General features: G+C 45.3%; 1 protein-coding gene across 17 annotated transcripts in view; it reads left to right on the top strand.

Annotated features, from left to right (window-relative positions):
* The first annotated feature begins 5,026 nt into the window (after nucleotides 1–5,026).
* The window catches only part of LOC125338327 (SCO-spondin-like), a 70,489-nt gene continuing 51,769 nt past the window's right edge, over nucleotides 5,027–23,746 (top strand). For 16 of the 17 annotated variants that reach the window (XR_007208244.1, XR_007208243.1, XM_048328947.1 and 13 more), the window contains exons 1-2: nucleotides 5,027–5,160; nucleotides 23,452–23,522. The gene's annotated coding sequence lies outside the window, so the exon portion shown is untranslated. Of the gene's footprint in view, nucleotides 5,161–9,374; nucleotides 9,820–23,451; nucleotides 23,523–23,746 lie in introns of those variants that run through there. The other variant, XM_048328948.1, reaches the window with a different exon arrangement.

Consider the following 23,746-nt stretch of genomic DNA (forward strand, 5'->3'; position numbering starts at 1 on the left):
CAGAAGCTCAGGCAAATGCTGAGTTTTGGTCCACACAAGGTCTTGGAAAAACGAGTTTTATGCCATTGTAAACCTGTAGGGGGTTATAAACCACAAATTCTGGATTTCTGGATGATCCTTTAAATGCTGGATTTTGCCTCCAGGCTCTGGATCACACAGGCAGAGGGGTCCTACGATGCAGAGGAGCTTGGAGGTGCTGGAGGCTTGGCACTGCTGAAGGTTCTGATTAAACCTGGGAGGTCAAACACATTTGCTGCAGCTGCTTGGCTGTGTCTATAGAATTTTCATTAATGAGCCGTTGCTTCTTGACTTTACATGTGTGTGCTGGTTGATTATGCAGGATTATCTTCCTGCAGCACACAGACACCTGCTAAAGGGGGACTAATCTTGTTAGGAGCCAAATCTCATCTGATCGTTAAACATGGTGTGCTTACAACCCACTTGTCAGCTCTGCTTAATTCAGCGTGCAGGGCTCTGTCACAACGGGTATTGATTCATTGGGATTGCTTGGCATCTTTGGAGATAATCATCTTGGTGTCTGACGAGCTGCTGGGCCCTTTCAGAAGCAGAGCTGGTCATAAATGTCACAGGCTGTGGTGTCTGGGTGACTTTGTGTGGTGTCCTGGCTCTCGTGAGCCTTCCTGGGCTGCTGCTTCCTGCTCAGGGGGTTTAGGACAGCCCTGCTGGGGTTCAGACTTAGTGTGGGTGACAGTGAACGGGGGTTCTTGGCTGGTTTGTGTCCCACAGCTCTGTGGGATGAGGGTCTGGATGGTGTTACAGCAAATTAGTGTCTGCTGGTTGTGAAACATCTGTCTGAAGTGATGTGTTTCGTTTAGAGCTGTGTTAAAGTGGTGTGGGGCTGTGGAGGAAGGTGTTCCACAGGGGAAAACACCTGGGAGGGGCCAGGCTGGATGGCATCTGGAGCAACCTGGGCCAGGGGAAGCTGTCCCTGGAGTGAGCTGGGCTTTAGGGTCCTTCCAGCCCAAAGCATCCTGGGCTTTCTGAGGGGGACGTGGAGGCTGTGGGATGGGGGAGAGCGAGGCTGGTGCAGAGTGAGGGTGAGCACATGCTGTGGGGGCTGCTCACCTGAGCCAGGTGAGGGTGGGATGTTCCTTGGAAGCTTGGGATGTCTCCGAGTTCAGGAGCTCCCTGGGGTCCTGCTGATAACAAAGGAAAGGTTGCTGTGATACCCCTCTATCAGTGGCTCCAGTCAGCTCCATTCACTGCTTAAGGTGCCTGTTCTGGTCTTTGCAAATTAGCCCTTTTTGGTTAAAAATGAACCATTTCTGTACCTTTTCAACCTTTAATGCCTGTCCAGAGACTGCTGCCCCTGTAGCTCTAAGACACTGCTCTGTGAAAGGAATTCTTGGGAAGTTTGGGTATATAAATGCTGCCAAAAACTCCCAAAGGGAGGCCAGGATATGGGAAAATGCCTGTGGAAAACCTTCTTGGGGAACACTGCTTGTGATTTGAGTGAATGCCAAAGGCCAGAAGGTTCTCTGAGACACTGAAGGTGCCTCCCTTGGGGATGTGGAGGGATGTACTCCCCGTTGTCCCCACGCTGGCTCATATCTGCCCAGAGTACAACTTGTCACTGCTCTTGTGTGACAACTCCTGTCTTTTTATTTGCATGAGTTTATTCTGATGGAAGTTTGCAAAAGTTCTGGCTCCTGAAGGATGAGAGCAGGTTAAATGAAAGTCAAGAAGTGATTCTATCAAGATCACCTGGGATTTTCCATTCTGGCAGATTCATTACTTTCAGAAATGATAACTGATTGTATCTGAAGAGGTGAGGGGAAGAGCAATTTAAATCGTGTCCATTACCTGTCAGCAAATAACGCTGCGTGCAGCTGTGAGGAGTGACAGGAGTGCCTCTGACACTGTTGTTGCCTCTCCTATTTGACTTTTCAATGAGAGCTACTATTTGTGCTATTTTTTTCCCCTTTTTACACATATACACCCCATGGAAAATTCAATTATCACGACTGGAGGGAGAGGTACCAGTGGAATGTGTGCAGTGGGTGCTCCTGGATAAGGGAGGCAAGTGGAACAATTCATTACGTATTACATCTTGCAATCACCACAAAACCTGGCCTGATGCAATATTCTGATGTGTTAATCACATTTCTACATGGCAAACAGCTTTCTGGAGTGTTGTTTGCTCTCTGTCTCAATGCAAATATGTATTTTTGATTTGAGGATAATTCCAGGTTTAAGTAACTTCTGCTTCCCTGTTAACAAAAGTCATTGCTGTTAATTAGTCATGGGCAGAGATGAAGTATTTATTTGAGGGGGTGGTTTGTTATAATTTCACTTCTTACTGCGTCCTTGTGTAGGTGTTTAGGGCTGAGGCTGGAGGAGAGGTGTAGCTCTTGTAATCTGTAATCAAAGCAGACAAAGCCTGGCTGAAAGAGCCACCAAACCCCCATGGAATTCCCAGTGGAATGTGTTTGTCAGACTGTCCAGCAGTCCGTGCCTTGGCTCGGGGTTGGTAACAGGAAGTTCAGTGCCTGCAACCAGTTGTTCAGCTGGGGAGTGTCCATGGTGTCACAGCAGAGGCCACTTGACTTCTCTGTGGTTTATTTGCTTCTCCGATGTGCTCTCCTGGTCCCTGTCCAGCCTCGCCGGTCACCTCGATTCTCCAGGTTTTAGGAATTTGATTGGTGTGGGATTAGACTGTTAATTTTTCACCCACTGCACGTGCACACAGCTCTATGCAGGACGTGGCGAAAGCCCTTCCTGGCCTGAGTGGAGTCCCCAGGAGCACAAATTCCATCCTGAAACCTCACTGCCATCCTGAAAATTCCATCCTGAAACCTCACTGCCATCCGGAAAATTCCATCCTGAACCCTGCCTGCCGTCCTGAAAATTCCATCCTGAAACCTCACTGCCATCCGGAAAATTCCATCCTGAACCCTGCCTGCCATCCTGAAAATTCCATCCTTAACCCTGCCTGCCATCCTGCAGGACTGCTGGGACCTACCTTGGAGCTGATAAATCCCATTTTTCCATCTGTTCCAGCTCCTGTGTATGAAACCTGCCTCCCTGCTCCCTCCCAAGTTAAATTCCTGCGGTGGTGCTGTGAGGCTCATTAAGAAGTAGGGCTTGGAATGTGTTCCAAGACTTTTATGGGAACGGTTCTCAGCAGTGGAGAGAGGTCGTATTTTGGTTGATTTCCTTGTGAAATAAAATGGAGAGTATCTTGTGCTCGGTATTTTGGGGGTGTAAAACTTGTTTACAATGTGTGAAGCTTATGTGCAGTTTTACTTTTAGGGTTTTTTGGGCTGAATATCAATAGAGAAATAGCTTTCAGTTGTAGGTAGTGTAGTGAAAACACTGTTAAATTTTTGAACAGGGACAATTTTTTGCAGATGCTAAAGAAAAAAAAAAAAGAAAATCCTGCAGGGTTCTATTTTCTGCCAGCCTAAAAATGCCCAAAACTTGGGGTAGAGATTCTCACAGTGCAGCTGAGCAGAATTTTTCACCTCAGTCACAGCAGTCCTGTATAAAATGAACCCCCTGGCAAATTGGAACTCCCACTGGATTTAAATACCTGGCAGCTGTTTAATTAAATGGGATTTCTGGGAACATGACAGGTGTACATTGGTGAAATTGGAGACCCATGTGAAGCGTTATGGATTTGTAAAACTCCTACAAAGTAGAACCACTGACAGACACGGCAGCAACAGGTAGGACAAAGTTTGGCTGGTGAGGTTTGTAGGAGCATTTTGGCTCGTTTCTTGTGGGTTGGATGATCCTTGGCAGGAGGGAGCAGGGAATTCTAAACCAAAGGCTCCTCTGTAGCTCCTGGGCTGCTTCCCTGGGAGCAGAGTCGCTGTCACTGCTCCTCTTTTGCTCCATGTAAGAAAACTCTCCTGCTGTGGCAGGTGTGTGGATAACTCTGCCCTGGGCTGAGCAGTGGGAAGCGTTTCCTGAGGGGGAAGGGGCTCCATATGTTCAGGAGAGCTGTGCTGAGCGCTGTCATCCTAATTACAGAGGCAGCTCCCTCCCCTTCCCTGTGTGGAAAACAAAAGCACCTCTCTCCTCACTCCGTGATCCATTAACGGAGCTGGGGAGGGACAGGGACAAGGAGGGGCCTTTTCCAAGTGGGAGGTAGAAAGGGGATCTCCTGCTTTGCATGGCAGTGCTGAGACCCTCGAGGGGACACCCTGACTTCCTGGGAAAGGTCCCATCAGCATTTTTAACTCGAGATGGTGAAACTTTAGCATCTGAAAAGCTGGAGAGTATTCCATGGGCTTGCAAACCAGGGAATCCTGGGTCCTGTAGTGACAAGGAGAGGGTGCTGCCAGGAGCTTGTTCCTGTGGACTCCTTAAATTGGGTTTGATGTTCAGTGGCCACGTTCAGCAGCTTTATCCAAAGCAAGTTGACACACAGAGTGTGATTTACTATTAAATATTTAATCCCACTCCCCTGCTTTGGATGCCATTGGCACAATGTGGGATAAGGAGAGAGCGGTGGCACAGGAGGAATAGATAAAAGCAGCTCTTCTCATACCCTTGGGGGGATTTTCCAACCACAGCTGTTGAGCCCCCAGAAGTTTTCTGACAAGAGCTTTGCACTTGTTCTCTTGTAGCCGGCATTTACAGTCTTGTTTCATGTGGAAACCTAAAAAACATTTGAAGGCATTGCCTAAGTTCCCTTGCAAAGCAAGATTCCAGAGTAGGATTTCCCAATCCAGAGGTAAAAATGGCACGATAGACATGAAATGGCTGCTGAGAAGGTGGTGGCTGAGCTGAGGAAGGTGTTTCCATGCTCTTTGGCCTCTCAGGTGGCTGCTGCTGTGTTGTGCTGGAGGATGTCTGGGGACAAAGTGTGTCCCGTGCACACCTCCACAGCAGGTGCACTCAGACTTGCAGGGAACATGAATTTTTAGCTATGTCTGGTGTATATTTATGGCCAGATCTGGTGTGGTGACAGTTGTGAAAGTGGGTTTTGTGTCAGTGTCGGGTTACAGCCAGGAGAAAAAGTGTTTGTGCTGAGTGCAAGAGCTGCCACCTCCAGAGCAGAAAGCAGGGCAGGTGACGGGGCTGCCTCTCCTGAGGCTCTGCTGAAATGCAGATTATTGTCCTCTCTGGCCAGTAGATCTTTCTGCAGCAACGGGAGCTTTCCAAGTCCCCCACTGAAGGCACTGATCCAGGGTAAGGCTGAGCTCAGGAGATCTCGGGCAGTGCTGGGGCATGAAAAAGGCAGCTCTGATGTGCAGTGTTGGTACTGCCGCCTTTAAACTCCACCTGCAATGGAAACAGGGGTTTGGAGGGAAGGTTGGTTTTGAAATACTAATTAGTGCTGGCTATTGAAGGGAAATGAGCAGGGTGGGTGTGTGCACCTGCTCCGGGGAGTAAGGAGGGGGAAAGAAGGGAATAATTGGGAAGGAGGAGCGGGAAACCAACAGACTTCTTCTGATTTAGTAACTCTGAAGTTCAGTTCTCTGGCTGGGACTTTCCCTGTGGAGTTTTGATTATCTCTGCAGTGTTTAGCCCCAGCTTTTCCGATGAAGTGATGAGAAATAAGAATATTTGAGGCTATGTGTGTTTCTATCTAGACAAATAACAGTAATAAACCGGAAAACACGCCTGTCTTTATCCTTTCTGATGTTTTGAAGGATAATTAAGTGCAAAGGTACCAAGATGCCAAATATCACAAAAGTGAGGCTGGAATTTTGGGTTAAGGGGTACAGAAGAAGGCAGTTTATGCATGGAAAAGGAGAAATGATCATCCTCTGACCACATATGGCTGGAAAACAGCTCTCCCCTCAATATAGCAGAGCTTTGTGGAAGTTCGTGAACCCGAGATGTCTGGCAGGGCTGAGGGGGATTTATTTATGTGCAATTTTATTTTCAGACTTCTTTTGGCTGTTTTGACACCTCCTGGCAATTTTCCTAAGTGCTTAAACTGCACATTACAGTGAGGAATGGTTCTAAGCAGCTCCACGTTGAAATTGGCTAAGGCTTATTTACTGTTTGACTCCTGGCTCTGACAGCGTTTATTTCTCCCAACGATTTTTGCTAAATGAGTTATTTTTCAGTTAGATTGAGCAGGTTCCCACACTTGCATCTCCTTTCCCATTTGCATTTCCTTTCTTTCCTGGCGGTGCCAATCACGGAGCTCCCTGGGTAAAATGATGATTGCAGAAGCCAAATGTTGCCTGATGTGCTTTGTGCAGCAGCAGGGGCAGGAAAGCAAAGGGGGCTGAGGAGAACCTTGAAGCTTTTAGCTCTTGACTGACACAGGCAGCTGGATGAGAACAACAACTTTATTTCACTGTACTCCTTGTTTTCTAACGAGGATGTATTGATGAAGCAGAGGAGAGAGACACAAGCCCAATAATGGTATTTCTACAAAGAGGTTTTGGGTTGCCTTGATTAAGAGCTCTGAAGGGCTTTGAGATCCTTATTTCCCATATCCACAGTGTCCATGAGAAAAATGGAGCGGACAGAGATGCTTAAACCTCATTTGAAGGGCAGGATTTAATGGCCATGGGGAGATGGAAGTTACTTCGGGATGATTCTCCTGTGGGACTTTAAAAAACGCCTGCTCTGAGCTGTTCTTGCCTTGGATGGGAACAGAGCAGAGGGAGCTGGGCATGTTTCTATCCTTGATTTCGATTTTTGCTGCTTTTGGAGCTCTGAGCTAAATTCCTTACAAAGCATTCAAATAGAGGGGGAGATGAAAAAAACACAGATAATCTACAGTGGCCTTCGGTTTGTCTGCCAGCATTCAGGAATTGCTCTTGTGAGGAAGAGAAGGAAGAAACTGGTGCTGAAATTAAGAATCTTCAATTCTTGGGCAGTATTTTTGGTCTCTTTCTCCCTTGACTTTGGCTGTTGGATGAGAAATCACTTTGGTTCTCTAGGTTTTGTGTCTGTCTCTTGTTTACCTGATATTTTTTTTGTTGTGGTGAGTTTGTGCCACAGAGTTGCTGTAATTTGGATCCCACAATGCTGATGAAGCTACAACTGTAGAATTTGTTTGTCTTTGCCAAAAAGAATTTATCTTTGTTTATATTTGTGCCTGTCAATTGAAATACAGCTGAAAAAACAGAGGATTTTGGGGCTGTTTCATCATTTGTGCTACAGCTGTGACTCTAAAGGAGGTGTTGCCTCTTTAAGCCTGCTGTGCTTAGCAGAAGAATATTCCAAGTTTTGAATGCTGGTAAAACTCCGTTGGTAATTGGAAGTTTGCTTCCAAACAATCAATAACAAATGTCATAAAGTACCAATCTATTCAGGAAATTAATTGGAGATACTTAGGAGGAATTAATAATGAATGTTCAAGTGATAGTTCCTTTTTAACCTTGCAACATTATCAAGACAAAGTAAACATCAGAGGAATTATAGTAAAGCAGACAAACTGGGGGGAAATTAAGTATGCAAACTAGAGAACTGCATAAATCTCCATGTTATTAATTGGGGGAAAGTTCCTGAAATTATCATCTGGGCTGAATATTAAGTATCATAAATAAAAATGAAACGAAGAGGGAAACGGGAGGAAGCTTTGCAGGCATCCCTCAGAGGATTGCAGCTTTTCCTGGCGGTTGGTAATGAACATGATGGGTGTGATACTTTAAATGGATCCTGTTTCCTGTGAATGCAGAAAAGGGAATGATCAAAGCCTGGAATAACCACAGCAAGGAACTTTTGATTAGAAACCTCTCTAATTGCACAGCCATTGTGTTTTACCTCCTACAGCCCCGGGGTTTTCTTGAGGAATTTTAGCTCAGAAGAAAGCAGGTAATTCACCTTCTGGCTGGCTTCTGCAAATGGCTTCAGGACGTGCTCTGAATGTTCTTTGTGCTGAAATTTCAGAAGTGTTGCAGGTACCTAAAGCACTTGGACAAAATTCTCTGAATAAGAAAACATTTACCAAAGCTTCCAAAACATTTACCAAAGCATCTCCCTGTTTGAGGTCATGTGAAGTGTACATTTTACAGAGGATTTCTGCTTCGAAATCACACTAAATAAAAGTCTGGAATATGTTTTGACTGATCCTGGTAAAGCAGCTCAGAGCTGTTCTGTGTAACATTCACAGCTTCCTCTCCTCTGGTAGCATTCAGATATAGGATGCCTTAAACACAAGCTATGTCCTATAACCTTCATATATGCAGCTGTTGTCTTGCCTGATGTCATTGGGTACCCTGGAAATATGTGAGAACACAGTTTAATAGCTGCTAAAACTCCCAAGATTGAGAGTTTAGCTGAATGGCTCCAAAATGAGCCATAAAATTGCTGGCAGTTGTTACTGCAGTGAAGTTGTTCGGGACCTTCATCAGCCCGACTGAGGAGTTGGCTGAAAAGCCACCAGTGGCAGCTTAGGAACTGTTTCTGCACCTCTTCTTCATATATCTCTTCCCTTTCTCCCTCTTTAAGGCACAAAAATGTTTGCTGAAATGCCCAAGGACTTGGATTTATTTCTGAGCCATCGTTTTGTGATGAAGCCGCATTATTCATGAGGCAGCACGTCCCAATTTATCATTTCCAAACAACGTTCTGCAGATGCACTCTGTGGGGTGTCCAATAACACCACTCCCGTGCTCAGAATTATTTCCAGCTGGTAAAAGCCTGAAATTGGCACTACCTTAAGTCATGAGTGGTGTAGTTAGGTGAGGGTTTAGTCTTAGCTCTGAAAATTCAACAGGAGGGATCTTTTGTGCTTAAAATCAGAGTGGAGATTTTCAGGACTGGTCTGAACGTGTATTTGCCCTGAAATAAGGAGCTGTTTTCTGCTTGAACATCACCCTGCAAATGCCTGATGTCTGTGGTGCCTCACAACTGCTATTAAATCTCCACACAATATGCATTTTGTTCTCCTTTTCCAGTTAAGATTGAAGCATCGCTTTCATTCTTCCCAAGCAGTTACTGAAGAACTGAACTTGCCAAATGTATGGCTCAAACTGTTTAGGGACATCTTTCTGGCTTTATGCATTTCCCTGGGAAAAAGAATTGCTTTTCTGAGAAGTATTATAATTGATTAGACAGGAAATTAATGGGGGGATATGTCATCGTAAGTGTGATGAAATTTCTGCTGTCGCACTTTCCATTATGAGCTTGAAAAATGAGGGTGTTGAGGTATTGAGGGAAGTGACACCAGGGAGGGTGGGGATGGAGATGGGAGAGAATCCAGGAGGGACCCTCTGCTCAGCATCACTCAGATGTGAACCTGCTCCCCCCCTTCTGTCCTTTCCCACTGCTGTCACACTTCCCTTGGACACAGTCCCTCATTTTCTCCCACTGTAACGAGAAAGAAGGGAAATAACTCAGCAGGTTATTGGCTAAATCTCGCCTCTTCCTTCGCATTTAAAAGCTGTGTCACAACCCTGGTTTGGTTCTGCTTTGCTGTTAATAGCTCAGAGAGGATATTGTGCTTATTTCTTCATCTGCTCAGGGAAGCCAGACAGCTTTGGGGTGGCATTCAAAGTTCAGGTTAAAAAGGGTGAAGTTTCTAACTGAGCACCTTGCTGGACAATGACTCCTCCTGAAAGCAAACACCAGGCAGTGCCAATGGAAAGAAGTTGGAATGCCCTTAAAAAAATCCCCAAGCTTTCCCCCATGGCTTCAGAATGAGCTATAAAACGTAGCTGCAAAGATGGCCCTGTGGAATCTTCATTTTGGTCTCAATTCCGGCCATTAAACACAATGAGAAGGTGATGCAGCAGGAGTTGAGCTCTGATAGTGCTGCCAACACCTTGGAGAAGGCACCTCTTAATTTTCCTTTAAGGCCATGGACCTGGAGCCTTCCTGAGGGGGTGGAGGAGTGGATATTCCTTCAGAACAAAAGCTTCTGGAGTTGAAATATAAGAGGTAAAATGTTAATTTTACTATGGCTTTGTGAACTGAACGTTGGAAGCTCAGGTGCTCTCTCTTCACATGCCCTAATTTTTGCCCAGTGGCAGGAAAAGTAGTTGAATGGTTTTTGGTTTGGTTGTTTTTTTTTTTTTTTCAACAGGGATAATTTTCTACAGCTCAAAGAACTGGGTAATTAACAATTTCAAGATTGTGCCTGAGCACCTGATACTTCTCTGCTGCACAGTCAGAACTGTACAGCTGCAACTCTTAACAGTTCCTTTGGTTTTCCCCAAGAAAATCTGTTTACATCGGAGGAAATTATTTCCTTACATGTTTTTCTAAGTGATGAGATCCCCTGCTACCATTTTGGGGATAATTGGCTTCTCCCGTGACTCCTTTGACACTGAGTGGTTATGGCAAGGCTGAACCTTTCTGTCTCAGCTCCAAAAGTGCTGTTTCCTGCATGCTTTATTTGCCTAATAGCCTTTTTTACTCTTGAACTTAGTGGAGATGTTGAATGTCTGCTGATCCCTTCAGAGCCCAGCTCGTTTGAGATCTGGCCTCTGGTTTGTGCTGGGTCTGAAGGTAGTTTTTAATACAAAGTCTTTTAATACAAAGCTTTTGGCTTTTTCCTACTAAAAATTGAAACATCATCCAAAGAAGCACAAAAACACCTCAGGGAAATATGACTGAGAGATGGGAGACTCGAGGCTTCAAAATAGTTGCATTTCCTTTAATTTTTCTGGATTTGTAGCCTGCTGGGGGGTTTCTGCCAGGGACTCACATTTCAGGTAAAGCTGCTCTGAAAAAAGTGGCATCATAGAAGGTCAGAGGTTGGAGTTCAGACTGTGGCACACCTCCAGAAGGGACCAAAATCCACTGGTGTGAGGCTGAGGCAGAGATGTCAGCCTGACTTCATCCTGAATTCTTGCCGTGAGCGGATGTTGGACCTGGGGGTGAGGCTCAGATCTCCAAAAACCTGAGCACTAATTCACTCCCCACTGAGGGTGATCGTGTGCTCGACTCCAGACTCTGCTCCACCCCATTTTTCCCCTGGGGACACTCACAGATTTGTGTAGAACTGCTCCTGACTCGAGCTCTGCAGTGGAGAGATGCAACATAAAGCAGATAACTCTCGAGTGCTCCCTTCCTGCTGCAGTCTCCATGGCACTGGAATGCCCCTGTGCAACAGAAAGCAAAAATCCTTCTGTTCTCAGAGCCTTTTCCCCAAGCTGTTCTCCCAGTCCCTTTGCTGCAGGTGTTGGCCTGTGTAATCCATCCTTGGCAGGGGTGAAAGAAGGGGACAAAACCATTTTAAGTGCTCCACACGCTGCCTCTGCTCCCCTGTGACCCAGCAGCAGCACCTTCATGTGTCTGCAGAGACAGAGATGACCCAGGGCTTGTTAATTAATATCCCTGCTTGATCCCAGCCCGTGGCAGGTCGGATAGGCTGGAAAATCAGACCCAAAGTGCTGCCTGTCTAATGAACTCTTTAAAATGAGCACCAATTAAAGCATTAAGCTCTTCTTGCGAACGTTTTTTGGTGGTGGTTGTTAAATTGAAGGTTGCAACGAAAGCAGAGCCATTAGCAGGGCTTTGTCATTGCTCCTGAAAAGGATGAGGGGGAAAGATGGGCTGCAGAAGCAGGGAGAGGTGCCACGATTTCACACTGCATTGAAATGCTCAGTGGTAGCCGGAATTGCTTCATAATCCTTTAAAAAAAGAGGAGGGGAAAAAAAGCTCAGTCCTGTGGATACAAAAATGCTGTTAGCAAGAAATTTTCCTGCTTCTTTCTAAGCCCGTGAGATATTTTTCTCCCTCACGGAAGGTATCAGCAGAGTTCTATAAGCTATGAACACCTGTGACCTTGCCAAGCTTTGTTTCTGGTACAGTAGGAAAATATTTTGACAGTAGATGTTTTAGGATTTTAGCCAGTCACCCCAAGGGGTGGCCTTTGTCCAATTAGACTATGAAGAAAAAAATCTATAAAAGAGTTGGTAATATAATTAAATAAATCAATCTTGCTGCACAGTTCCTGCCTGCTGGATCTCTCTCCTCTCCTCCCTACGGCTGCAGGATACAGTAATACAGTCCCAGGTAGTTTTTGCTTGATTTTTGAGTGGGGGGGGGGGGGGGGGAAACACACATAAAATAAAAATGTGGCAGATAGAAACCCCACACCAGGGTAAAAATGTGGGTTTAATGCCTCAGAAACTCTGAATTGTTGACTCTTACCAAAAAAAAAAGCCATCAAAAAGAGTCCATCGCTGTGGGAAGCAGCTCAGCAGGCACAGAACAACCAAGTACTTGCCAGTGATGAAAGTTCCCCTGATGAGTCTTTCTGCTGCTTTATTGACCTTGCAGGTGGCTGTAGCGTTCACCTGCAGCACAGAGGGAAGAAGGGCTGCTTGTCCTTCGTCCCCAGCTGAGGTGACATCTTTGGATGAGCCATTTCCCTGGCAAGGCTCGGTCCCTGCTGCCCTTGCAGCAAACACAGAAACCTGTGCTGAAAACGCGCTGATTGATGCTCGTCTGATTCACTTGCTTTAGGTGCTGATTTACTCTGATTTTTTATTTCTTTCAGTTGGATTAATATTTCAGAGGGAATGCTGGACAAGGAGGAAGGAGAGAGAAGCTGCCTGGTGGTTTTTAACTTTGGTTGCAGTCAGAATTCTGTGCTGTGGAAAAGAGAATGCAAAGCTCGTGTAAGAAGCACGATTTTAGAGATTTTCCAGGCACCGTGTAAGCCCTGGTGAGTGGGGGGTGTGTGTGTGTGTGCTTTGTCCCTGTGTAAATAAATCCATGGCTCCCCTAAATAGCGCCGAGCTCCTGTGTTCACATCCAAGAATGTGGAATTTTCAGGAATACTTCACACTCCCTTGGAAAATCAGGCAGCTGAGGCAGTACACACTGCTGGCAGAAAATACTGAGAAAATCTGCTTGTGGTCAAGAGCTCAGGAGTGAGAGTGGGAAGTTGTTCTAACGGGTGGCAGTTAAGCAGGAATTCCTAATTCCAAAACAACTCTTCATTTGTCAATGCTTGGAAAGGCTTGGCAGGGGTGATGCCATGAAGATTTTTTGCCTTTTCTTTTATACCCGTTACACCTTTTTTTTACAACTTCTGTATTCCCAGTGCTTTTTGCCTACATTCTTGGACTTGTTTGTTAAGCTGAGAGACTCAACATTTTAGAAGCTTCATAGCTGGGGATCAGTGTGCCCCAGAGCCCAAGGTCCTCTCCAGAACACATTCTGTAAACCAAGATAGAACCATCCAGGGAAGGTTCCTTGGGGAGGGGGGCTCACTCGAGCCTCTCATTGGGGAATTTTTGATAGATGTGCTAATTAGTAACATCCATAATGATATATCAGATCTTTTGGGGGTGCATTTTGTGGGGTGCATTTCAGTGCATTTGACCTGGACATGTGCACCTAAGGATCCTTAAAATAAATCCCAAGGTAAAATCCCTTTTTCCCTTCTAACCATGTTTGACTCTTGATTTTAAGACCACAGAAAGGCATCAGGGGCAGGAGATGTAATACAGGTTTTGTTTCTCTTCCATCTGGGAAACCATTTCTTCTGTGAGATCGATTATTTCACTGTTCTTTTGTTGTTGTTGTTCTGCAGCTGCCTCTACCACGGTGTTTATTTGGAAAAAAGCCCCAACAACTTACAAATGTGCATTTGCACAGAGCAAGTATTTGTAGATAAGTAACAGACCCCAGCTTGCTTTTCCTTTGCTGACACAATATCTGAGGAATAAATGCTAGCAAAGCAGAGTGCTTAGCTCAGGCCTTTGCTGCTGAGGGGATTGATTATTGCAATGGTTTGTCTGGGGGATTGTGTTGTGTTCTGCCTCCTTTAGTCTCTCTTGGTTGGTTACTGGTTCGTTTGTAGCTGGGTTTGGAAGCTGTTTAAATTCAAACCTTGCTCTGGGTGCCTGTATTTTCTCACTTCTGTTTTCTGTGTTGCTGTACAAAACCATTCATTCATCACAAGATGACTTTGCTGGGGTTTTCCCAGCAGTAGTGAGAAGCAAGAGCCTTCTTCAGGACAGGTATTTACTGTTTCCCTTGGCTTCTGAGGGGTCTGGAAATTCTTGTCTGGAGTCTGGTCTAGAGCCATCCTAAGCAAGGATTTATTCTGAAATAATGGTGCTGAAATCCCATCGGGAGGGTTTGGGCTCCTGGCTGCCACATGGAGAAGTTTCAGGGACTGAGAAGGAAATTTTGATTGAATAATTCTGAAGAAGTGTTCCCCCTCCCCAGCCAGCTTGGCCTGATGTTGTCCCCTCTTCCTGTCCTGTGAATCAGATTATTGAGCCCAGGGACAAGTTCCTCTGCCCTGGATCTGCAGGAGGGAATCTAATTTTAGGGATATTCTCATTCTTTTTCCCTCAGCCTCCAGGATTATCCTTGGAGTGAGCTCAGCGCTGAAGTGGAACTGTGCAAGTGTTGAATTGTTGAAGTCCAACACAGTGGAGCACTTTGAGTTGATCTGCTGGGATTTTTCTTGTGCCTTCATACCCAGGGAGGGTGAGGATTCATCAATACCTTTAATTCTCCCCTAGAGAAGGACTGCAAGGTTCAATTTCCCTAAGTTTCACTGCTGTACAATGACCTCGTGTGTTTTATTCTGTATCAGCTAAAATGCAGAGCACTCCCCAAAAGGAGACTTGAATTCCCTTTAGGCCCCTTGCTGCTGTTCTTTCCCCAACCACTGTGTTCTTTCGGTGATTAATAATGGTTCTGATTGTCTTAAAGCCAGATGGGTTTCCACACCTGCTGTGCCATCCCAAAAATAAAGCACCTTTCGTCTGAGCTTGTATTGCTCCCAGTTTGGTGGGAGCTGGAGCTGTAATTTTCCTGTTCTGAGGTTATTTGGTGCTGAAATGGCTTTGGAGCCGGTGGCACATCTTGGTGCTCAAAAGTAGAGATTGAAGGAGGAAATGAAAGCCCAGAATGAAGAAGAAAATGAAACCCCCTGCTTTGAAAATGATTCTCTTGTACTCCTCATGAATACAACTCGTTCTCTCAGGGTCCTTTCCCTGCCAAGATTTCCCAGATCCAGCTCTCAAACCGGTGTTTTTCTGCCTTTGTCTCTCTGAGCTGACAATTAGCTGCAGTTCAATTTCCTGAAGGGTCTCCATCCCTGACCTTGCCACGATTGCAATGTCAAAAGGGAGGCAGAATATGAAAACCAGCACTGGGATTGCCATGGCAGCTCAGCCAAGCAGCAGGACAGCTCTGCAAACTAGCACTGGGAAAACACTTCCCACTTGTTCAAGCATCACTCCTCCAACATTTCACCCACTTCAGCTTTTACAGGTGTCTGAGGCATTGATAATGATGTAGCTAATGCAGCTTTTGGGAAAATAACCTGTGCCTGCGAATCACCTGCAAAAATCACCTGATTTTTCTCTTTATTTTAAGCTGCTTTCACTTTTTTGGCATCTTTTCTTCCAAGTGTCAACTGCTGATGCAGTGACCTGATGCTGCTGGTGGCAGCCCTGTGTGTTTGCCTTGTCACAGGGGTGGTACAGCTGGCAGTGCCCCTCGGGGGCTGCTGGGTCTGGGAAGTGCCAGCTGTCATCCAAGGGTCACACGGGGGAAAGTTGGGTTCCAAGCCAAACTGGTTTCCACAACAAAAGCCACAGCAGCTGCTGGTGGTGCAAAGCGCTTTGGCTCTGGTCTTGTGGTGTGAAATCTCTGCTGAATTATTTGTGAGGGTGTAGTGGTTTGGTCCAAAATACTCATTACTGTTTATCTGCTGTGAGATAAGAATTAGGAGAAATGCAAAACAGGCACCAAACTTGAAAGAATATAAAGAAGTTTATTAACAGACCTAAAAGAAGAAAAAAAAATTATACCACCTTCAGAACTCTCCTCCTCCCCCCACCTTCCTCCCTTCTCCCACTGACAATGTAAAAAGACAACCCTTAAGATGTTCAGTCTGTTTACCACTTCCATAATAACCTTGTTCAGTCCATTTAGAAAGAGAAGTCTCTTCTTGCTCGTGCTATGAAAACATTATCACAACGAGACAGCCGCCCACTTCCAAATATTGTTCAGTCCATTTAGGAAGAGGAGTCTCTCTGCCTGCGTGTGAGTCCTTTCCCCCGACTTGCAGCTTTTCCCGCAACTTTGGTTCCCGCAACCCACTCTTGAAGTTTTTTGGGGTACAATTTTAAGGTTGAGCCGTTCAGAAACAAAAACAGAGGCCCTTCTCCTTCCCTGGGAGCAAAGGGTCTTCATCATCTTCATCGTTAGGACTATCTCTGGGAGCATCTCTAGGAACTGAGGTTTTCTCCTTTCCCATTTGGAGCAAAAGTCCTCATCTGGTTCATCTCTAGGGACTGAACAAGGTTATTATGGAAGTGGTAAACAGACTGAACATCTTAAGGGTTGTCTTTTTACATTGTCAGTGGGAGAAGGGAGGAAGGTGGGGGGAGGAGGAGAGTTCTGAAGGTGATATAATTTTTTTTTCTTCTTTTAGGTCTGTTAATAAACTTCTTTATATTCTTTCAAGTTTGGTGCCTGTTTTGCATTTCTCCTAATTCTTATCTCACAGCAGATAAACAGTAATGAGTATTTTGGACCAAACCACTACACTAAATTGGTGTTTCCGCCCGGTTTAAACCGAACCCGCGACAGAGGGTTTGAGCAAAGGGAAGACTCGGAGACAGGTGGTGCCTGACCCGCTTCACTGAGTGTGGGCAAGCTTTGCTCTCTTAAATGAGGATGGAACCTCAAGCCAAGGGGTGAGGAGGCAAATCTTTGCTGGCCCTGCAGAACCACAAAAAACATGCTGCAAAAATCTCCAGCTGCTGCTAAAGAAGCTCCTCTGTGTGATCCAGCCCAGCTGAGCCTTGGATTTTATCTGCACAATCTCATCCTTCCCGTTAAATTTGAGTTTGGATCCCTGATTGTGCAGGATGGACACATCCACTGCATCCCAGGGAGAAGCAGGATCAGTCCCAGACCTGATTTCAGGAGTGTTGGGTGGGAGTTTCTGTGGAATGAGCTGAGGAGAGAACCCCTGGGCCTTCTCCCCCAGGCAGCTGCTCAGCTGGTGAGTGCAGCTGTCCCCTAAGAGGGCTGCTGTCCCAAATTTCATATGCAAACAATAATTAAAGCAATAAATGCTCTGAATATGGATTCTGTTTAGAGCTGGCTTTGAAATTGTCTCTCTTTTCTGCTGCAATGGGGAAGGGAGAACAATGGAAGTGAAAACCGTTGTTTTCACAGAAAATTCTTTGTGAATATCCTTGTGGCTTTAAAGGAAAACAGAGTACAAGAACCATAAATACAAAACGCTTTGATTTTGAAGTGGAACTGACATTCATTTTTCCAGATGTAAACAAAATGGCTAAACATCAAGAGAAAACAAGTTCCAGTGCTTTTTCTCCCTACCAAATGCTTCTCACTGGGTGACATTTCACCAAGCAAACTTTTTTCCTCCTTGAATTTCCAGTAAGAGAATCTAACATGTGATTGGTATTCTTGGAAATTGGTCGAACAGTCTTTCCAGGCAAGCTGGATGATTTGAAGTGGGCTCAGCTATTAGAGACTGACATTTCTTCCTCTAAGAGCTTGGCTGTCTGCAGATTTGTAACACTTGTAAGTCTTCCAGGGCTCAGATTTCCAGAGAAGTTAAGGTCAAGGGATATGTAGTGAGGGAAAATTCACATCTGTAAATTTTGGGGTTATTTTGATGAAAAATATCTTAATGTAGAGGACTTTAAGTGCTCAATTCTGCTATTCTTACTCATGATGAAGAATGAGTAAAATTGGATTCCTGGCCCAGAATAGAGTTGCCAACATTTAAAGAAAATTTCCATGGGTAAAAACAGCTCCAAGTGACCCTGAAGTGTAGGAAATAAATTCATTGCTGCCTCTGTCCAGCAGAAATTATGATCAACAAATTGGAAGTCAGCTGTGTGATCTCCTAGGAGGGAGATGGGATTCCTGTAAAGTCCTTCTCCAGTCAGACAAAACCCCCTTAAATTTTTCCAGTCGTGGCAGCTCAGTAGGAAAATGAGAGCACAGAGGTGGTGGCTGGAAGGAGCAAGGATCAGAGGCACGACAGGTTCAGGGGAAAAGGGGGAAGACAGGAATGGCAGTGCTGTAAAGAGGAAGGAGCTAAATGAGGATAAATGAGGATAAATGAGGAGTGGAGGCAAAGAGAAAAGTGTGGGGGAAACTTAGAGATTGGAGCTGCAGTAGAATGAAGTAACTGATCTTAGCTGGGAGTTAAAGACTGCCCCAGCACTGAGAGGTACAAAATTAAACACAGATCCTTCACTTTATAAAACCCCCCACATTTAGTTCACCCGGTAAAGGAGATGAATTGTTCTAAAAGGTGCCTGGTTCTGTTTTTCTAAGGAAAAACGCAGTTTAAAATGGCAAGAATGCAGACTAGCGAGAAGCAGCTCCTTCTTTGCACTGTCTGGCAAACCCGAGATGATGAACAACGAAACCAAAAAGCCTTTTGCAGCAAAACCTTTTGTCTTGAACAATCAGGGAGCTGCCAACCATCCCTCCGTGTGAGGAGCTGTCTGTTCTGTTTAGGAGAAGTGAAAGCAGTGCCTCAGAGCCCGGGAGCAGGAGAGAGGCAGTGACAGGAGATGCCAAAGGGCTCGTTGGACACAGCTGTTGTGACACTGCTGATAAGGGGACGCCCTGGTTCAGCACGGGCCTCTCCAGCACAGCAAATTACCCAACAAGGGGAGAAGCCGCCGCAGAATCCATCGCTACCTGCAAAACAATTTCATGCTAGGCTAAACAGGGATTAAAAAAACCTCCCGGGGCTGCTTCACAAGCCAAACCTTGGGTTTAGAAAGGAGCAAGGCAGGCGGTTCTCTCCAGGTGTGAGGACAAATCTGGCCTGCCAACGAGACCTCTTTTGGGGTGGCCTGACCCAAGTGAAGATCTACGGGACAGCTGGAATATACTACTACTGATTATAAATTTATTAAGCTTTTCCTGCAGTAGTTTTTGGGGTACATCTGCAACTTGAGTGGGTGGGAAAGGAGGGATAATGGCAGAGCATCCAGAGGGGGTGAATGGGAGGATTTACCAGTCCCTTGCAGATAAGGATGGAATCCAGGGTCCAGATGTTTAAAACCAAGCTCCCTTATCCTGCAGAGTGTTGTGACCTGTGGCTGAAAGGTTTTCTTTGTAATTTGCACTGACCTGAAGGAGCACATGGACGAGGATCTGAAATGCATCATCTGTGTGGATTAAATGTCCACGGGGAGTGGTGACTTTGGGGCTATTCCCAGGTTTGCTGGATGGGGATAACCAACAGTCCATCCAAACTTACTGAATGGATGGGAATGGCTTTTCCTGGAGGAGTTAACGGGGAAATTTGTGCTCGAATCTCAGGTTCTGTGGTGAAACAGCAGCTTGAACTGGGTGCTTGCAGAAAATGTAAAGTTCAGGTAGAAGAGGAGGCTCTTAAATTTGGGAATTCTGGGGCTCTGGTTCCTGCTGTGCTTTAAATTCTTTTTGGCCTTAGGCAAGGCACTAAAAGGAGGGTCTGGAAAAGCTTTTAATGTTTCATCCTAAGGCACTGCCACTCCCAGAAGCTAACTGGGCATCCAGTGGAGCAGAAACCACTCAAAAACCACTCAAACCAGGTTGTTTTTCTCTGTTTAAGCCAAATCCAGTCAAACCAGTAGGAAACTTGTCTAATTACACAGTACATTGCAGGTGCCTGAAGGGTTGGGGTGTACCTTGGTTAGCACAGGATAGAACCCCCCAAAAAGTTCTTCCTTCATGTATTTACATCAAATGTGCCTCAGTATCCCAGGTGTAAAATACATTTGGTGCCCTGACTCCCAAGGACTTTCCTGTGGGAAATAGATTGGGTGACAGGAGAGAATGTGTAAATAAAAATAACAGCTCTGAGAATCCACTGTGCCCTGCCCTCTGATGTTGGTTTTTCTTCTGTTGAAATGAAGTAAGAAATGTTCTGTGAGAAGCACCAGCGTTTAGAAACTGAGATTTTCTTTTTTTCATGTTTCACTTGGCAGAATTTTCCAGAGCCACTTTCTCCATTGGAAGTGCTGCCAATCAGAGATGTGTCCTCTGTTTAAATCTCTTCCCTTTTTTTAAGCCTGTAAAGTGGATCTCTGAGGGGAAAAAACTTAAATGAACTTTCAGGCAGAGTTTAAATGAACTTTTTAATGCTGCTTGCTGAGCGACAGTGACTCACCAGCAGAAAAAACCCCATTAAATGGAGAATGGCCTTTGTTCCAAGGAACAGGTGATTTTAACAATAGCTTTAGAGATTTCTCTACAGCAAGGGAAGAAGTTTCATCTCTTCAGTTCCCCGGATGCAGCCCTGGTGCCTGTGCTAAAATTCCCCCTGGAAATAGGGGTGAGCTCCAGAAACTCAGCTGACAGAAGATATTGCAGCGGAAAAGGGATCTGAAAGACTCTTGGAAGAATGGAGTCAGCACGACTGGGCCAACCTTCAGGTCTTCAAGTGCTTTTTTCATAATTGCTAAAGCTTCCTGACACTCTTGGAGCAGCTAAAAGTGAGATAAAGTGGCTGTTCAAGTGTTTAAGCTTGGAAATGAGAAATAATCATTTTTGGGCACGCTGTGGAGAATAAATCAGGAATGTGGATTTAACACTTTTTTTCCCCTGCTCTTATTATTTCTAGTGGATGCAAGGCACCTCTCATTTAAGCTTTACTTGTACAATGCTGGCTCTATAAAACTTCCAGGGATAAATAAACAAACATCCAAGCAGCTTTGTTCAGGGCTGCAAAATGAGTCTGGGCCATAAAACCCTGAAATTGGGATCATGTTGGCTAAAAGAAGCTAAAGACAGTGTTTCCTGACAGGAATTCCGTTTTAATAAATGCCCTTTAGTTGTAGTTAGACATTGTGTGAATATTTAATATTTTCAGCTTTCAAATGAATTCCTGATGGGATCCAGCTGGCCTGAAGTTTTTCCTCCTGGATGGACACGTTGGTTTCATCTCTCCTGTCCTGTCGGAGCCACTCAGTGCTTTAATCTGGATCTGAGTATTCCACTGAAGTCGGGACTTCAGGCTGAAGAGAGGGAGAGATCAGTGCCTCTGATGGGTGATGTGAGGTCCCTCAATAGAACACTTGCAGCTTTTGATAAATTACCAGCCTGATGTTTTGAAAGCCTTTTCTTCCTCTTGTCCAGAACTCCTTTCAATCATCCCATATTCTATTGCTGGCACTCACTTCAGGCTTTTTCTCTTTCTAGACTCTGGCTCTTAAGCTGCCAGCTTGGCCTTGGAGACTTTTGCCACAGACCAATTTCCCTGCTAAAATCTTCTGCAAGGTCTTGGCACGGCTTAAAAAGAGTTACTTCAGCTGCTGCTGGCTGACAGAATTGATTCTGGTTTTGAGAGGATGTAGGAGGCTTTAAACCTCTCTGTGCCCTGCAAGAGGAGGCTTTTTTGAAGGGGCAGTCACCACACTCATAGCAATATTTAAACCTGTGGTGGTTATGCTGATGCCTTTGTTTTGTCACCCTCTCCTATGATTTTATTAATTAAGAATAGAGGCAAATAAATAATGGCAGTGGCGGGGGGCACTTTGAAGCTAAACTGCAATTTTATTGGAGTCAGCAGCTACCTCTGCTGTTCTGCTGTGGCAGCAGTTTGGTTTGCCAATAAAATGCAGAGCAAGGTCTCTCAAAAGCAGATCTGGTGCTGGTTGGAGCCTTTGAACTCGTGATCCTTTCTGCACTGTGTGCTGATTTATCAGTGTATGGAAAGGGCTGGGTTACCTGGACTCCAGTTCTGGTTCTTGTGAGGATTTTTGTGTTGTTAAAGGTTGGACTCGATGCTCTGGGAGGGTCTTTTCTAACCTGAATGATTCTGTGGTTAAATCAAAGGTACAGCATCAAAGCTGCGTGTTCCTATCGGTATTTACAGACTTCAGACCCTCCTGAAGGGTGTGAAGTCCAGGTATGAGTCTTCTCCTACTCACATGTAGGGAGGAGAAAGAACACCCTGGCTGACATATGCTGACCCTGGTGTTCCTGCTCCATCCCTATTCCATTCTTGGATATTCCTGTGAAGTAGCAACATTTCCCTGGATTATCTTCTCCTGTACCTGGTTTCTAGTCCTGTACAGAAGAGATGGATTTACAGACATAACACGTAGCAGTTTTCCAGGGTGATCCCATTTTTGCCTATTTATTTACTTGTCAGTGATGCACAAACCACATTTGTGAAGCTGCTTCCCCCTGAGCCTTCCAGCAGTGGGAGCTGAGGGCAGCATCAGCTGCTGGGGGTGATTTCAGATGTGCTTTTTGACAGCAAATCAGGGGATGTTAATCAGATTCAAGAGCTGGAAGACACTGAGAATTATAATTGCTGCTGGGCACAGCTGGATGTGAACTGTTATGGCCAACAGAGCTCAAAAGGGACAGAGCTTTTCCTGCCCTCCCCATGAAGGTCAATACAAAGAAATACGAGATTTTCAGCAGTGTCTCAGTGTAGTTTTCATTAATTGCAGTATAATTAGGTGATCAGTTTAACGAACATTGCTTGAATCTTCTCCGGGTGCAGGAGGCACCATCAGAAATAATCCTGGGTTGAAGTGGGATTTATGAAATTTTGGAAGCGTTGCCTGCCCTGTGAGAACATCCCAGGACAGCCCTGGGCTGTGTTTCAGCTTTAGCAGAGGAAAATCAAAAGTTCTGGGAAGGGTCAGTCTGGTCCTGCCCATCTCAGAAAAGAAGAATTTACTGCTCACCCTGCTCAGAGACAAGTGGGATAAATGCTCGGATACCATGAACAGCACTTAACAAAGTGTTTAACGAAGTTTGGTCTGCAGTGGGGCAGAATTGATCCATCAACAGGCGTAAAGCAAACCGAGGGAATCGTGTGGGGCTGGGAGGGATTAATGAGTGCTTTTAGCAGCATTTGTCACTCGAGCTGTGAGCACCTGGGGTCAGACAGCTCCTCCCAGCCCCACCTCGGAGTGGGTGCCTTGGTCTGTCTGTGCTGCCTCTGCCACTCTGCATTTCAGGGCCCCGAGGGTTTGTAGGTACAGCAAGTTTTTGTTATTTGTCGTGTGTTCCACCGCTGTCCGTCAAAGCTGAGTTTCATGTAAATACAGCTGATTTAGGTCATAGCAGTGCTGTCAAATCTTAGCCCTGTGGAAACCCAGGAATGTTTTGCTGTTGGTTTCTCTACAATTCCCCCTTGGTTTTTTGCCTTTCACTCCCCAAATCTGTCAGCTTTCCATGTGCTGCTGGAGATGTCTGGGAGAACTGCACTTCATCCAAATCTTCCTGAAGCTCTGATTTGTCTGATTTTCTGTGTTACACCATTTAATTTTTCCTCTACACTGTTTATTGCCTTTGTAAATTCGGTATTTAACTGTGTAAGCTCAGTAGGGATGGAGCTCAGCATGAATAACAAAGCTGTGCTGTGATTTTACACGGCTGCCCTTTATTCCAGAAGGAGAAAAACTTCCAGTTACAGCTTGGGTGTGTGTTGGCATCCTGGTCATGCCACCCCTGAGGCAAGGGCTTGAAACCAAGTGATCTTTTAGGTCCTTTCCAACCCAAATTATCCCTGATCTTCCTTTTTTAAATTTTCATATTAAATCTGTTATTTTTTTGTTCTCTTTTCCCATCTTGCTCTAGGACTGCCCAACAGGAAAGTGGCCTCTGTATCACTGCAGCACCTCCCAGTAAACCTGGAGGGTTTTGTATTGGTAAGTGGTGTTATTTTGTGATATTTGGTCTTTTTTTTTCTCTCCAGGTCATTGGGATGCACCCGTGGGAAGCACTGGAGCTGCCCAAAACCCCCCAGTGGATTATGGATGTGCTTTATGAGTGGCATTGGAAGGGATGTGTGCAGTTATTTTTATATGGGGGGGGGGGGGGGGGGTGTATTTATACAAGTGCCTGCAGGAAGGATGCAGCCCTGACTTTGCAG

Source organism: Corvus hawaiiensis, chromosome 25 (assembly GCF_020740725.1).
Source record: "Corvus hawaiiensis isolate bCorHaw1 chromosome 25, bCorHaw1.pri.cur, whole genome shotgun sequence".
Lineage (NCBI taxonomy): Eukaryota > Metazoa > Chordata > Aves > Passeriformes > Corvidae > Corvus > Corvus hawaiiensis.